This window comes from Mustela erminea, chromosome 6 (genome assembly GCF_009829155.1).
Source record: "Mustela erminea isolate mMusErm1 chromosome 6, mMusErm1.Pri, whole genome shotgun sequence".
Taxonomy (NCBI): Eukaryota; Metazoa; Chordata; class Mammalia; order Carnivora; family Mustelidae; genus Mustela; species Mustela erminea.
The window spans coordinates 44,818,622-44,834,673 of NC_045619.1; the positions used below are offsets into that span (position 1 = coordinate 44,818,622).

At 37.1% G+C, this 16,052-nt stretch overlaps 1 long non-coding RNA gene across 1 annotated transcript in view; it reads right to left on the reverse strand.

Annotated features, from left to right (window-relative positions):
• Positions 1–7,720, reverse strand: part of LOC116593129 — a 38,724-nt gene extending 31,004 nt beyond the window's left edge. The window contains exon 1 of the long non-coding RNA XR_004286766.1: positions 7,625–7,720. This is a non-coding gene — a long non-coding RNA (uncharacterized LOC116593129). The remainder of the gene's footprint in view (positions 1–7,624) is intronic.
• Positions 7,721–16,052: the final 8,332 nt, after the last annotated feature.

Here is a 16,052-nt window from a genome sequence, read left to right on the forward strand (position 1 = left end):
CTATAAGATCTGAAGAGTGCTGGTAGATCATCCTTTGTATGCTATTTTCCAGAACAACCAACCAAAAGATGGCTCCTATCTTCAGGGGTTCGATCATCAATTCCACACATACTCTTCTCCTCAAGAAAGGAATTGGGAGCATGTCAAGAAAGACACCTGGGTGGCTCAGTGGGTTAAAGCCTCTGCCTTCAGCTCAGGTCATGATTTCAGGGTCCTGGGATCGAGCCCCGCATTGGCTTCTCTGCTCAGCGGGGAGCCTGCTTCCCCCTCTCTCTCTGCCTGCCTCTCTGCCTCCTTGTGATCTCTGTCAAATAAATAAAATCTTAAAAAAAAAAAAATCCTTAAAAAAAAAAAGAAAGAAAGAAAGAAAGGAAAAAGTCTGCTGAACACAGCTATACTAGTTTATAGCAGAGGCTCAGGAATTGGTGACTAGTCCACTAACCGGTCTCTCTTTTCATAAACTCATTCCTTAACTGTTCAGTAAAATGTCTACAGAGGCAGATCTGTGTGCTTGGCATCGATCACTTTGACAAATTCATGATGTGAATAATTTCACAAGAAGCAATACAGTGACCCAACGGTTAAGAGCGTGGGTTTTGGGGCACCTTGGTGGCTCAGTGGGTTAAGCTTCTACCCTTGCTCAGGTCATGATCCCAGGGCCCTGGGATCTAGCCCCGCATCCGGCTCTCTGCTCAGCAGGGAGCCTGCTTCCCCCTCTTTCTGCCTGCTGCTCTGCCTACTTCTGATCTCTCTCTGTCAAATAAAAAAGATTAAAAAAAAAAAAAAAAGAGCATAGGTTTTGGAGCCAAGGTGCTGAGATCCAAGCCTTAGCCCTACCATTTACCAGCTGCTTCCAACTTTCCAACTTGGGGAAGTTATTTAACTCCTCTGTGCTTCTCTTCTTTTCATGAGGATCGAACAGAAGATTACGTGATATCCAGTAGTTATTCAATAAATATTGAATATTATTATTATTATTATTAAAACATCTTAATTGTTTTTATAACTATAATTTTTTTAACGGCTGGGTAATATATTTGTGAAACATTAAAATTTTGTTCTTGAATTTTGTGTTTAAGACTTCAAAGATGGGGGGCACCTGGGTGGCTCAGTTGATTAAGTATCTGATTTTAGATCAGGTTATGATTTCAGGGTCCTGCAATTGATCTCCGCATTAGGCTCCATGCTCAGCCAGGAGTCTGCTTGTCCCTCTGTCCCTTCCCTGGCCCCTGCTCTCTCTCTTTCTCAAATAAATAAAATCTTAAAAAAAAAAAAAAAAGATTTAAAAAATGTACTGGCTTCTTGCTAGTACCTCAGTCTTCCTGGAGGATGTCAAAGTAAACTGATCTTTCAGGAACTAATCACAGTTGGGGAGGAGGGGACAGCCTAGGACAATAGATCTGAATGCTTGCAGAGAGGTGGGAATGTAACTGACAGAGATAATATAACTTTGTAGCATTTAGACCTTAGCCAGAGGTTGATTTTCCAGGTAGCTAACTAAGCTTATACTTTGGGAAGCTTCACAATACAGTATACCCCCAAAGCTTGGGAGGGGACCAGAAATGTAGGAACCTAGTTTTGTGCCAGCAACTTTGTAATCATTTTCCTTCTCTCTTTTCTTCAGTGTTACTGAGGTGCAACTGAGAAAATTGTGAAATAGTTGATATATTTGATATATATGTCCATTAGGAAAGGATTCCCCGCATGGAGTTCACAATCCATCACCTCACCTATTTACCTTTCATGTGTGTATGAGAGAACATTCGAGTTCCATTCTCTCAGTAGAATTCTTTGTATATAACGCCTTCATAATCATTGCCACATTATCTTCAAGGGCAGGAGCCATTTATTTTATTTATTGTGACTTCTAAACATACCAAATTTCTAGCATATTTTATGTTTCAATAAATTTTTCGTGTAAGAATGATTAAAGGAATGGAATAAATGAAGAGAGATTAAAAAATTGTTGCATAGAAGTAACTTCTTATGAATAAATCTTGCCCTCCCAAGAACTATTTCAATAACTGTGTCATTGACAAGTGTCATGTCTTTTCTTTCTGGATTAGTCTCTTGAGTACTTATCACAGTACAGAGCACATTGTAAATACTTCTTAATTGATTAAATATTGTCAGCAAGGGCAATCTAAAACACACTCCATTTAAGTTCTCTGATAGAAAAGCTGGAGAGTGCCACAGAAAAGAAAAGGAAAAATAAAAACCAACATCTACCCAGAAGATGGAGGATTTACCTCCTTCCTTAATATCTTAAAAAAAAAAATAAAAAATACTGATTACCCAGTTTAGGGAAGAGTATTTCTGTGATAAGAAAACCATAACTGTTTTCATCTTGTAGCAAAAGCAAGTTGGAGTCCTCAGATCCTTTTATAGATTAATCTAATTTAGTATTTTACTTTGTCATGCCTTGGAAATGCATATTGTCTGCATTTATATGGATTTCAAAGTATATAGTTCTGGGTTCTTCACACAATAAATGTTGATATAACTTACATATTCTAATTGCAGAAAAATTGTAGTAAAACTTAAAGAATAAAACTATTTTAATCACAATGTAAATTTTAAAAAGACTTGGTGTTCTTTATAGCTTTTCTAATAAGCTCATAATATTGTTTTAAAAAACAAAATGCTTTCTCTTGTTTTAATATTTAATTATTTGTTTGAGAGAGCGAGAGCAGGGGGCAGGGACAGAGGGAGAGGGAGAGTGAACTGAAGCAGACTCCCTGCTGAGTGGGGAGTCGAAGGCAGCGTTCAACCTGGGACACTGAGATGAGACCTGAGCTGAAACCAAGAGTTCCTCATCTCACTGGCTGAGCCACCCAGGCGCCCCAGAAAATACTTCTCTTATACATCCATATATTACCAGCAAAAGTGCATGAAAGAAGATCAAGCTGAGAAAAATACGATTGGGGTTTAGAGAGGTACATGCCAAATATAATCATTTGAAGTACTTAAGTATGTTTCTATGTAAACATACCCTGAAAGAAATGTATTTTGTCATTTATTTCTCTAAAATCTGGCACTTACTGCAATCTAAGATTACAAACATAAAATTAGCATTATATTACTGTAAATTAGAATAGCAAGGATATGGGCAGCAGCACATTATGAGACGCCATTAGAGAAATACGGGTTTCCACCTTCAGGAAATATTGAGAGCGCTCTCTCTAATATTTAAATGACAATAATCATTATCAATATATATATTTTAGAATAACAAATATATTAGTTGCAAACTTCCTTTCCTCTAAATGAAACCTGGGGAAATCACCTTGAACTGACATGACATTACATGCTCCCAATCTGTGATAGTAATGACAATTGCAGCTACCCTTTATTGATTGTCCATTCTATGCCAATACTTTTATATACATTATTTTAAAATACACACTATAACCCTCAGAACTAAGTATTATTATCCCACCTTTCTAGCTGATTTAACAGAAGCCAAGAATTTTCATGTTGTCCAAGGATACAGACTTGGCTAGGAAGGTGCAGAGTCAGGAAACAATGTGAGGTTCCAGCCTAGCTTTCATCTACTGGGCCATTTTTACTCTAGGGAGAAATCTTGAATCCCTGAGACTTCTATCAACTTTGTCATCAGGAAAGTTTCCTTCCTCATAACTTCGCATTTCCTCTATAAATTTATTTCTTCCAATTCTGCCCCCCAGGGAGAACAGCTGGTCAGTGCCCTTCTAATAACAGTAACTGATTCAGGGGGTAATTGAGTAATTTTTCTTATGAGAGATTTTTAAATCTCTAGAGAACCAAGTATTTACTCACAGAAGGAAAAATACTTATATTGAACTAATCCAAGAAGAATATTCCCTGAGCATCAAGCTTTCCCTATATTTTCAGTGTGCAGGATGGGAAAAAGGAGACAATGTAAGAGAGCCAGAAGTGAAGATATTTTCTTCATTTTTTTTTTCTCTTAACTATGATCTAGAACTTGCTGACTACGAACAGAAAAGTTGATGGAAACTCAAAAAATATTAAGAAAACACCCACGCAAACATTTTTAGTGTTTACATCCCAAACCAAATTGTCAAAAAATTGCTTAAAGTATTATTTTTAAAAATGTTCACTACAATAATATCTGGCTTTAGATAAGGTCCTTCTTCTCAAATTTATCATTCAATAATCACTTTGCAATTATTCTTATTTAATGAATATTTTTGTTGTTTCTTTATGTGAGCTCGCTCACCAGACTCATTTAATGCCTCACTATGGTTTTATTCATTAATCTCTGTCTCTCTTTTGAAAAATAATCTGTGTTTAATGGCCAGCTTATGTAATATGCAACAAGGCAGGACTCTCCCATACATTTCAAAAAGGGCAGCACTGAAATGTGTCAACAGACTTACCTTTACCTTTGCATCAAAATCTCATTCATTCAGTTACCAATCTGGGGGATTTTAGAGTCTTATTATAATTTATATATATATATAAATTATATACATTATTATTAAATTATATATTATAATTTATATATATATATTTTTTTTTTCTCCTAGTGACTCCAGGTATTGGAATTCTGAATCATTCTGCTATTTCTCAAGGGATTACTGACATCATGGAAAAGATAAATGCTATTATAAATTAAAACAAAATACAAATTTAAAAATACATTTAAATCACTAAATACATAGAGCAGGACAGTTCTTTTGTTCTCTTGGGGTATTAAAACATGACTGCAGATTTAACATTTACCAGACCTGATAACAAGTTCGAAAGGTAAAGCATTTCTTTTTTCTCGAGTATAAGAATTCTTCTGAGTCCTACCTGAACCAGAGTGGCTGGACTGTATAATTCATAATGAATTATCGCTAAAATAAAAGTAATTGAAAATTAATAGGTTTGTAAGGAGATAAAAAAGAAATTAATGTCTTTGGTGAATGAATACATGAATAAGTGTTGAAGTAATTGGATTGTTTAGTTATTATTCCAATCTGTACTTCCTTCCCTTGTCCTTGCTCTGAAATTTCCAGAATGTGGTAATCCTGAAAGTGCACGAAGGAAAATCCTTACAGAAAGTAATGGCTTTCCCTTATTTCTGTTTCTCAGCTCAGTATATTGTCCTTCTGTGTATCTATTTCACCAATGTATTGAACTCCTACTATATACCAGATTCTGGTCAAGTCACAAAGACTAAAGATGAACAAAAATAGTCTTGCCCTCCATGTGTTGACACACTAGTAGGGAGACAAATGGATAAAAGGATTATTTCTATGCAATGCAGGAAATATAATAATTGAGGTCTGATTCAGTGAAATGAAAGCACAGAACAAAGGGAACTAACACTTGCAATAACAGCCATCACATCACATTTTAAACCGGCCATTTGTCATACATTTCATCCATGTGTGCTAAACTTAGGCCACAAAATTACCAAATTACTCCATAAATACTGCCAGGCAGATGTAAAAAGTATAATAACAGTAGTTTTTATTGAGTGCTTACTCTATTCCAGGCATCATTGTGGGGTTTTAATGTATATATGCTCAGCTAATCCTCTCCATTTCCTATGTTAGTTACTATTATTAAGTCATTTCACAGATGACAACACTAAGGCAAGAGAGGTCAAGTTACTTTCTCATGGCAGAGCTAGAAAGATCAAAAATTCATACTCAGTCTGACTCCAGATACCTAGTTCTCCAAAACTCTACTCCACTCTTTTTTATGAGTGAAAGTGTAACAACTAGGAAAATTTGGTTCCAGTCTCAACTACAACACTATTTCACTTTGGGATCTTAGGCAAGATTCCTAATTTTTCAACTCTCACCTTTTTCATTATAAAATGCAATTAAGTTTTTCCTCTGGTGGCAGCTTTCAGTGTGATTCTAGAGCTCACAACCCCTTCCTTGAGAGGTAGTGTTTATGTTCCTCCTACAACTAAGCTCTGCAATTGGCCAACAGAATTCAATAGAGGTGACAGGGTTCCAACAGAAGTGACAGGGTTCCAGTTTCCAGGCCTCGTCCTTAAAAACCATTCCCCTTCTACTTATCTCTTTGGATGCTCTCACAGGGAGCCTGCCCTCCATGTGTGAGGGAAAGGCTATGTATAGGTGGTTTAAGGCAATAGCCCAGGTAGGGTTGCAGCCCATACCAACTCTGCACATGGAAGACACAGCCAAGTCTGATTGCAACTGCAGGAGACACCCCAGGTGAGAATCACCTGCCCTCAGTTGGCCCCCAGATCCACGAGAAATCATTAAAAGTGATTAGATTGCTTTTGGCTATTGAATTTTAGGGTGATTTCATATGCAGCACAGATAACAGAACCATTCTTTACTTTGTCAGTGTTATTGGGACCAGTGTGAGAATCTTTGGTACATTACAAAGTATTATACAAATGTAATGAACTATGACTTAGCCACCTTATAAGCAGGTGACACCACATTGAATAATGAAAATTACAAAAATCACAGTCTTCAATACCAACAAGGGCCGCTTCGTAAGTTTGTTTAAATCCGGCAGGTATTCTTTGAGTGTGTATGTATACCTGGACAACTACCAGCAAATTAGTTTCCATAAAGATACAAAAACATAAGAGTAGGAGTATTCCATGCATTCAAAGAATATACTAAAGGCATCTTAAGCCAAACAATAAATAAAAGGAAACATTCTATTTAGCATCCAAATTTCTCAGAAACATTGTTTTATTCCTTATAGTTCATTTTTTAATAGAAGTTGATGCTGATGTCAGGAAAATCTGAGTTTCAACCTTTCTTTTAATATTACCTTGAGTGCATACAAAACATCTATGGGTGAAATGAGGGTAATTATTAGTAAAATGAGGGTAATAATACCCACTATTCAGGTGTCTCGGGAGGATTAAATGACACAAAGTATATTAAAAGCTTAGTACCTAAAATGAGCTCAATAATGGATAATGCTCATTACAAGTGGCCCTTCTAGGCTTGGTCTCTACTGCAAATTTGCAGTAAAATAATTATCCTAGGTATCTGTCATTGTAGTTAAGAAATATGGCTACCAACTTTTCCTGAGTTCAATTCTTAAGAATAATAGGCTGCATTTGTTCTTGAATTACTTCTAATTCTTCTTCATCAGACCACATGTGCATCAGCAAATCCTGTTGATTTTGTCTTTTTAAAGATAGAGCTAGTTCCCCCTTATTGAGACAAGGAAACTCAAGGGACCCCATGAGAGAAAAAGCTAGGTTCCCCCAACCCTTTGCTTCTTATCTGGCATCTATCGTTGCTAGGATCTGCACTCCCACCCCACTCCACTCTACATGTGCCTCAGAATGCAAATAGAGCATGTCCTCCTGGTAAGGGACAAGGGTTTAATGATTTCTCTAGAATAGGTAACATCTAAAGAAGGACCAGTTGAGCTTGATCAGATGAAGCTATCACACATATATCCAGACCACCAGCAGTAGGCATCTCAACACCAAAACCCCTGGCTTCAGGGAATAAGTGACTTGTGATGGGCCCCTGGATCTTGTCCTTGATCTGACCAATTCCTGAATGCTTGAGAGGACATGGGCACCAGACTACAATTTCCAATAAAAGCCCACAGACCCCAAACAAAGATGAGACCCCCTCCTTTCCTTTCTCAGTCTCCAAGACACTCAGTCCGTACGTACCTGCTCCACCTTCAATAAAGTCTGCTTTCTCCTCCTGCTTGCTCATGTTTGATTTCCATCCTGTATGAAGCGAAGGACTCTTTTGGCTGGTCCTGCAGGCCCCTCTCTGGGTCCTCAGACCCTGTGTGCTGACATCATAATGACTACCACTAGTACCAAGCTGACCAGCGCCATCATCTCTCACATGAATTAATGACCATGTCTTTCTGTACATGTTTCCTAGGGCTTCCATAAAAAACAGTGCCACAAACTGAGTCATTGAAAACAAGAGAAATTCATTCTCTCATTTATATAGGCTTAAAGTCTAAAATCAGTGTTATTAGGGCTGTGCTCTGAATATTTCAGGAGAGGATCTAGAATCTTATCTCTTCCTAGCTTGTATGGTTGCTGGCATTCCTTGAATTAGACAACATAAGTCCAATATCTATCTGTTATCATATGGCCCTCTCCCTATATATGCCCCAATTTCCTTCTTATAAGTACACCAGGCATTGGATTAGACCGTCCTGATCCAGTATGACCATATGCTAACTTGATGAAATCTGCAAAGACTCTATTTACAAAGTAAGTCATATTTACAAGTATCTGGATGAGGGGCTGGTAAGAACTTCAACATGGCCTTTGTGGGGACAGAATGCAACCTGTAACACTTCCTGTGTTGTCTCCCTGCTTTACCCTTGACACCTTTAAACTGTTTACCTCATCACAGCCAGAATGTTTGTTTCCCATGTCAGATCATGTTCCACGTTTGTTCAAACTCTCCAGTGATTCTCCATTTCTCTTAAAGTAAAAAAAAAAAAAAAAAAAAAAATCAAAGTCCTGAAAAATGACAAAATGTTTCATCTTGGTCTCCCCATACCTGCCTTCCAACTTCCAACCCTTCACTCTGGGTCACTCTTCAGGACTTCTCTCCCTGGGACTCATTCTATTCCGACTCCTGTCTCAGGGCCTTTGCACTTAGTATTCTATATATATATCGTATAACATGATTCCACATGTATTATGAGGCTATGGGAATTGAAGGGAGAGAAAAATACGTATATACAGCCCAGAGCCTCATGATATACTCCCTTTCTTCCTTCAGATTTCTGCTGAAATATCACCTTAGCAGAGACCATTCCTGATAACTCCACAGAAATTAGTACTCTACATTACTTAGCATTATTATCCTGGTTTGGATTTCTTCACTGATATAGCACATATCTCTAAAGGTCATATTATATATTTATGTATTTAATATCTGATTCTAACAACACACATACAAGCTAGAATATAAGCTCCAAGGAAGCAGGCATTTTGTTTTCTTTATTCCTATATCTCCAGTGCCTAGAACAGTTTCCAACCAATTATAGAATATTCGAAAGTAAAGCAAGATGCTTGTCCATAGAAATGTAAGTTATTTTGCTGGAGACCTGGTTGATTACTGCTGGTGGATATTGATCAGCTTGGCAATTTTTCATCTAAGAAATTCATATCAACGTTCCTGATGGCTTTAGGTATGTGTAGTTCTTTGAGTTCCTTTGAACATCTTATAATACCCTACTAGTTCCCTCATTAATGATCTTTTAACAACATCCAACTCTCTACACTGCCATGATCAAGACTTGTCTGCATTGCTGTGGACAGGAAATACCATGACGTCTCATCCATTCATTGCCATCTGCCCTCTAAATGTACATCTTTATCTCTATAAAAGCACAAAATACACCGGCTGAAGACAATCAAAGGTACACACCCCACAAAATAAAATAATCCTTGAAGAGTAGCCTAGATAACATCCAGCATTCCTTTGAAAGGGCATCTGGTGATCCTTTTGGAAAATCTTTCAGAATTTTTCTAAAATTAGCAGGCAAGTTATGCAAGGTGCAGAGGCTCACATGTTTCTGAGAGTGTTGAATATTTGTTTGGTTAGAGGAAGGGGTAGTCCGGTTGGTGAAAGATGTTATTGCAAGACAAGTTGGGATTTTATATAACAACTTATGGAAAATTACTCTAAATGTTCAAGCAGAGGAGTGACTTGATGAAAACAGTTTGAAAAGAATCATTTTAGCAGAGGTGTGTAGGATGGATCTTAGAGTTGGAGGGGAGGCAGGGAGAAGACAGGAAGCCAGGAGACACACTTGGAAATGTTCTGTAGGAATTCTGCCCCATTTAGGCCTGGGTCATGCAAATGACCCAGGTAAGGTTGGATGGCGAACACTGTTGGGATAGAGAAATAGCCAATTGAGTTGATTAGGGGAGAGTCAGCTTTCTTGGAATTCTTCAGAGGGTATCTGATTGTGGGAGTCTTTATATTTTAAAATGTGCACATGCTCACATATGACAGTTTATTTTTCTGCATGTCTATTACTTTCTGACAGCATGTTAATAAGTGACTTTTCTTTTGTATTCAAAATACTGTGTTCATCTTTTATTTGAGCCTGGGACTTTTGTAGTTTTCGTGCCTAACATGTTTTCTCCCTAAAATGTTTTCCTTCCCTATCATTTGAGAAAGGCATACATCTATAAAATATTCAAGGGTATCTTCTCCATCCCTGCAAAAGTGTATCTACTCCACCCCTGTAAAACTATAAATTTGTGATATCTTTTCTATGATGGATGTGATTTTGATGTCAGCTCTAGTGTTATTTATTAATATAATTGCACTAATACTTATTTAATGCCTTATTTAAATGCAGTATTGAATGATAATTAAGGTTCCTACAATATTTATAACAGGCTTAGAGAAATCTATCCTCTCTCTGCTAAGCTTTATTTCTCAGCTTTACTGAAATATAATTGATAAACAACATTGTGTACGTTTAGGTGTACAACTTGATGATAGGATACACGTTTTTATTGCAAAATGGTTACCACAATAAGGTTATTTATGCAAGTTTTTTTTTCCAGATCGGTACCTTAGTTATATTTTGTGTGTATGTGTTTTACTGAATTTTATCTGACTTGCAAAAGAGAAGAAAAAGCATCAAGCTTACCAATATTAGAAAGCAAAATAAATCACTCAAGTCGTTTAATTCTATAGCAACACATGTTTAAAGGGGTTAGGTGATATCCTGATTTCAGAAAACCCAGGTACCAGGGAACACACCTCATAATTGCCGTTGAACAACTGAAGTTGAAGCCATGCTTCCGATCTTCAATTTGAGAATGCTTCCTTCATCCAGTCAGATTGTGTAGAAATTAAAAAGTGGCATTTTAGGAAAATGCCCTTTTTGTAGCTTGACATATCCTAAACAAACACACGCACTCTAAAAATGTGCGTCCAAAGTTAACCTTTGGAAAATTCAAACTGTGCTTGAGGACATCATAAATGATTGACCGGTGACAGACATATAGGTAATTTTTATGACCCGAGCCATGAATCGTTCTTCAGTTCTTGATGCAAGTGACTACTTTCCACTATATTGAGCCATGCGTTGCAAAAATAAACCTTCTGCTGATAAGGAGATTTACAGAGAACAAAAAAGCCTGAGTCAACTATTTATCTGGGACCAAATTCTGTGAACTAAGCTTAGTTCAAGCAAGAGGTTTTCTAAGCAGTTCATTTATTTTAATATGGTACAAGCATTTTGGAGTTATACTGTAGCTTATATTCACAGTGCACTGACAGAAGAGGAGGGGAAAGGCCTGGAGGTAACATTTCATGCATTCTTAGAGATAAGAATTGAGCACCTGCTTGAAGCAAAGCTCCATGCCAGATGCTCTGAGATACACAGGTCTAGTCTGCAAGAAGCTTATCCCTATTATAGAGGGAATAAAACAAGTGCACTGATCATTATGTTATGAAAAACTATAATATAAGACAGAATATTATAAATGTTACAGGAAGGATACAAAAGCAAACTTTTTTTTAGAAATTTCAAAGATAGATAAAGTACGTTGGTTTTCTGGCAGAATGAAAAAGACTTCACGGTATTTGAGTAGAATGGTGTTTTGCAAACTTCTGCATGCTTGAAAGATGCCTGGGGAGCTCGTTAAAATTTAGATTTCTGGACCATCCCTAGAGATTGTGATTTATGCAGTGGGTCTGCATTTCTAGCCAATACCCCAGGTGACTGCGACAGAAATGACCCAAGCAGTGTGCTTTAAGAACACATGGTTGGAGCCTTAAAAGATAAATAGCATTGAGAAAGCCATGATGAACAGAGAAAGTATTCAGATTAAAGGAACGATAGGATAAATCAAGAGATGGAAAAGGTTTGATGTACCATCTGATCTCTTTTGGGGGGATTAGAATTCCTTTCTCTCACTCCTGTTAGCCTATTAAAATAACAATGGTTTCTGAGGAGCAGTTCTCCAATATGGAGAGACTTGGAATTTCACAACAGAACAGATTCAATATCACCACCCCAAAATATCCCTAAATTACCTAAACATTGATGAAGAGTAATTGATGAAGAGTTTGTGAAGTATCAGTAAGAGATCCTCACCTGGCTAGGTGGGCGAGCTCACTGAAACAGCGATCGATCTCTTGAAGGAAAGGCATCATAGAGCACTCACATTGATGGTCAGCGAAGTTATGATCCCTTTTTTGGAACAACATGTGGATACTGCTTTTCTGTGGGTGTGCTCTGAGTAACTGGTCTGTCTTGCTGATGCCAGGCTGACTCAATCTATCTCTGTAATCACTGGACAGTATTCATAAACATGTGATGAATGATGGTCATGGCACAGAGGGGATGGGGAAATCCACTATGCTACTCCCTTGGCCACCTGCAAGGGACTGGGAGTTTCCTGTGTCCTGTGTCTTTGGACATAAACTCAGATTCCTTTATTCTCATTTTACTTTCACTCATGTCCCTACATTACATCTTATATGCCCTCACACGACATTCTGCTGGAGAAAATGTTGGTTCACACTCTGGGGAGTTCCCCAGGTGACATCTGAAACTGCCAAGCCCCCCTCCCCATCCTTCACCGCGACATGGAGGGCAAGGAGAGACAGAAGGACGAGGCAGATTACTTCAGAATAACCATTCCAGGGAACTTACTTCCACACCTTGTCTTGGGTGACTGGAAGACAAATAGATATCCACACCAGCCAGCCAGACTCTTCAAAGTTTATAAGACCTTTCACTGGGTCAGTTTCGTATTCAGTTCAGATGGTCTCGAAAACACCTTACTCTTTTAAGACCGCATCCTTGGACCCATATCTAGTATGTGGGAATGGTAAGGAGAAGATGCATTCCAAGGACAGAGGAGGGAGTGAGGAGCCTCTGATTGCCTGGGTTTAGCTTGCAGGTCAGTCAGTGGTCACATCCTCTCCATGACCTCCTCCAAAAGGAAAGAAAACTAGCATTCCTTCTCTGTATTGACATATGGCTAAAGCGGTAGAGGTAGAGGCTAGGACTCAAGGAAAAGCCCTGTAGGATTGTTTTTCCTAGAGTCTTACCTCCAGCCTCTATGGGGTTCCTTTTCCCAGTGCAATCATGCTCTTGCAGGGAATTCCAAAGTTGTAAATGGCATCATTTTCTTGGATAGATTTATGTTTTGGTAATACGTAATACTGTGAATGTTTTCTATATGAAGATAATTTTAGAAGGCAGCACGTGTACAAAGTCAAGTGTATGTGAAGTTGATAGAATATTAAATGGAAAATGTGCTTTGTTACCAAAGAATCACCATTAACAGTGGGGGAAAAAAATCTCTTTATGGAAACAATATAGACATTTTTTTTTTTAAATGTACTTCTTGGTTCAGTTCTTCAACTAAAATTTCTTTCTCCCTAGTGCATTTTGCAACCTTTTGGCAGCTTTATTGTTGAAAAGCCAAGGTACATTCATAATTGCACCACAGTAACATGCATTTATCATTGGCAAAGGTTCCGTACTATAAATGAATTACTGTAATAGATGTGTCATGAAATAGCATCTTATTATCCTCTTCTTCTTCTACTTTCTCCACCAAGCAGGTCAAAGTCGATAACAAGTGTTACTCTAAAGTGATATTTTTGAACAAATTAAAGAAATGGAGTGAGCTTTAAAGCTTTAGCTTTACAATATTTTAAAATGATCAACACTTTTTATTCTAGTTATGCTTCTAAATCCCCAAAAACATTTCTTGCTCTGTGCTGTTTTTGCTCATACTAGAAAAGCCATTGGTTTCTATGCTGGCACTTAGGTTGTTCTCAATCAGGAGAATGTGATTGAAAATTTATTAAATTTGAAGTTGCTGTCGAGAAATGGAAAAAGATATCTCTACCTTTGAAGAATGTATAATCTAGTTGGGAAATAAATAAATAGTTGATATAAACTATCAAAGAAGTGTGAAATGGACGGTATAGTCAGTAAGGACTATATACACTGAAAAGAAAATCTATTCAGAGGAGAGAGATTTCAAATTGACCAAAAAAAAAAAATTTTTTTTTTAAACTGTGAAAAATTTTAACTGTGAAAAAAAATCTCTGATGTAGATGATAAGATTTTCAATTGGTTTTATTTAGGTAAGTTTGAGAACTGTGAGAAAGAACAAAAATCCACCCTACTCCTTTTCAAAGAACTTTGACAATATATGAGAATAAAAAACTTTCTTGGGCGCCTGGGTGGCTCAGTGGGTTAAGCCGCTGCCTTCGGCTCAGGTCATGATCCCAGGGTCCTGGGATCGAGTCCCGCATCGGGCTCTCTGCTCAGCAGGGAGCCTGCTTCCTCCTCTCTCTCTCTGCCTGCCTCTCTGCCTACTTGTAATCTCTCTGTGTCAAATAAATAAATAAAATCTTTTAAAAAAAAAAAAAAAAAAAACTTTCTTGGCTGTGTGGTATGTTGATAGCTGTCATTTCAATGTTTCTAAAGTAGGGAAAGTGAAGTTATCAGAAACATAGGGCAGTGTTCTGTTACCATGATATTCTGTCTACCTTAATGAATCCCTGAAGGAGGTAGTGTGTAGTCTATAACAGAAAAGTTCTTCCCAAACATGTCCTACAAAAACATAGACTAACCACAGGCTGTACACATCTAATTGAGTGAGAAACTACTCTCAAGTAACAGATGCACTAGCACAGTGATATCTGGGGGATAAAATTCCCTTCTCGTGATTTTAAGTGGGAATGAAGATATGCTACTTATATAGAAAGAGAAATAATCCATTGTACTGACAAGGTCAGAATCCCCAAATTCTCACATGACAAAACTGAACAAGAACAAAAAATTTTAATTTCTTGGTTTCAGTCCAAAATACAGCCAATATTTAACTGAGATGTGGCTTAGCGGTATTCAAACTTTGGACCTTTAATTAACTAAGAGCTATGTGGAACAAGTTGATCCTTTTAAGGAAACTGCAAATTTATAGTACATATATAGTACATATAGGATATATATTCACACATATATACATATATATATGTATATACGTAGGGCATGGCGTGTGCATATTTCGCTTGATTCTTGCAATTTAGCCAATCTGTACAAGGTCTGTAGGACAAAATCAAATCTCTCAAGTGATGACAAATATTATAGTAAGATAAAAATCTGTAATCAAAACAAATGAAAGTTTTACACACAAAATTCAAATAAAACATTTGCCATCACTCAAGTTGTTTGAGTTACAAGAATGACTAAAAACTTAACACATACGGACCCTTATTTTAAAATGAACTTGTGACAAAACGAGCAGATACTCATCTACATTTCTAATCCTGGAGTTCCAATGTTTTGTTACTAACCAGAAAAGGCAACCTGATTTTTTTCCAGTTTCATTTACCCAAAGTTAGGTTTTGGTATTTCTTTTTGCAATCAAAAGAATGTCTAGTTTCTATGTGACCAGAATCTTACTTGACAGTTCTAGAAACTCATGTCACTTTCTATTGAACCAAAACTAATAATATCACATTTCAGTCTAAATCTCTCTTCTAAATCACCAGGTATTTTTTTTCATATGCAACAAGATGAGAATTTTCAAACTAGCAAATTGAATAAATTGAGTCTAAAATAATGTAAAATGATTTCATTGTGTAATGTGGGACTCTAATTTCACTTTTTTTTCCATGTGAAAATATGCCTTCTTTAAGGTTCCTTCCTCTGCTTTTAACTCTCCTCCTCTCCCCCTCCATCTATGACACACACAAACACACACACACACACACACACACAACACACACACACACACACACACACACTTAAAACATCTAAATTTGTGTTTATTACATGAAACCTTCCATTTATCTCAGTCAATTATTTTCAGTCAAATATCACTGAAAAATGCTGAGGTCATCCAAGCATAGAACAATTTACTTGTATAGTATGTTGGTGCTATACTTAAACTGTCTGTAGTCCTCTACACACTTGTTGCATTCTTGGAACATCTCTGTGCGCTAAAGTCTTCTTAAATATGGCATCTTAAATATGGCATCTTAAATATGGCAAACCTACCTCCCCATCCCCTTTTTGTGCTAAATTTTGATGTATGTCTACCTAGCAATGTTGGATGGAAACCA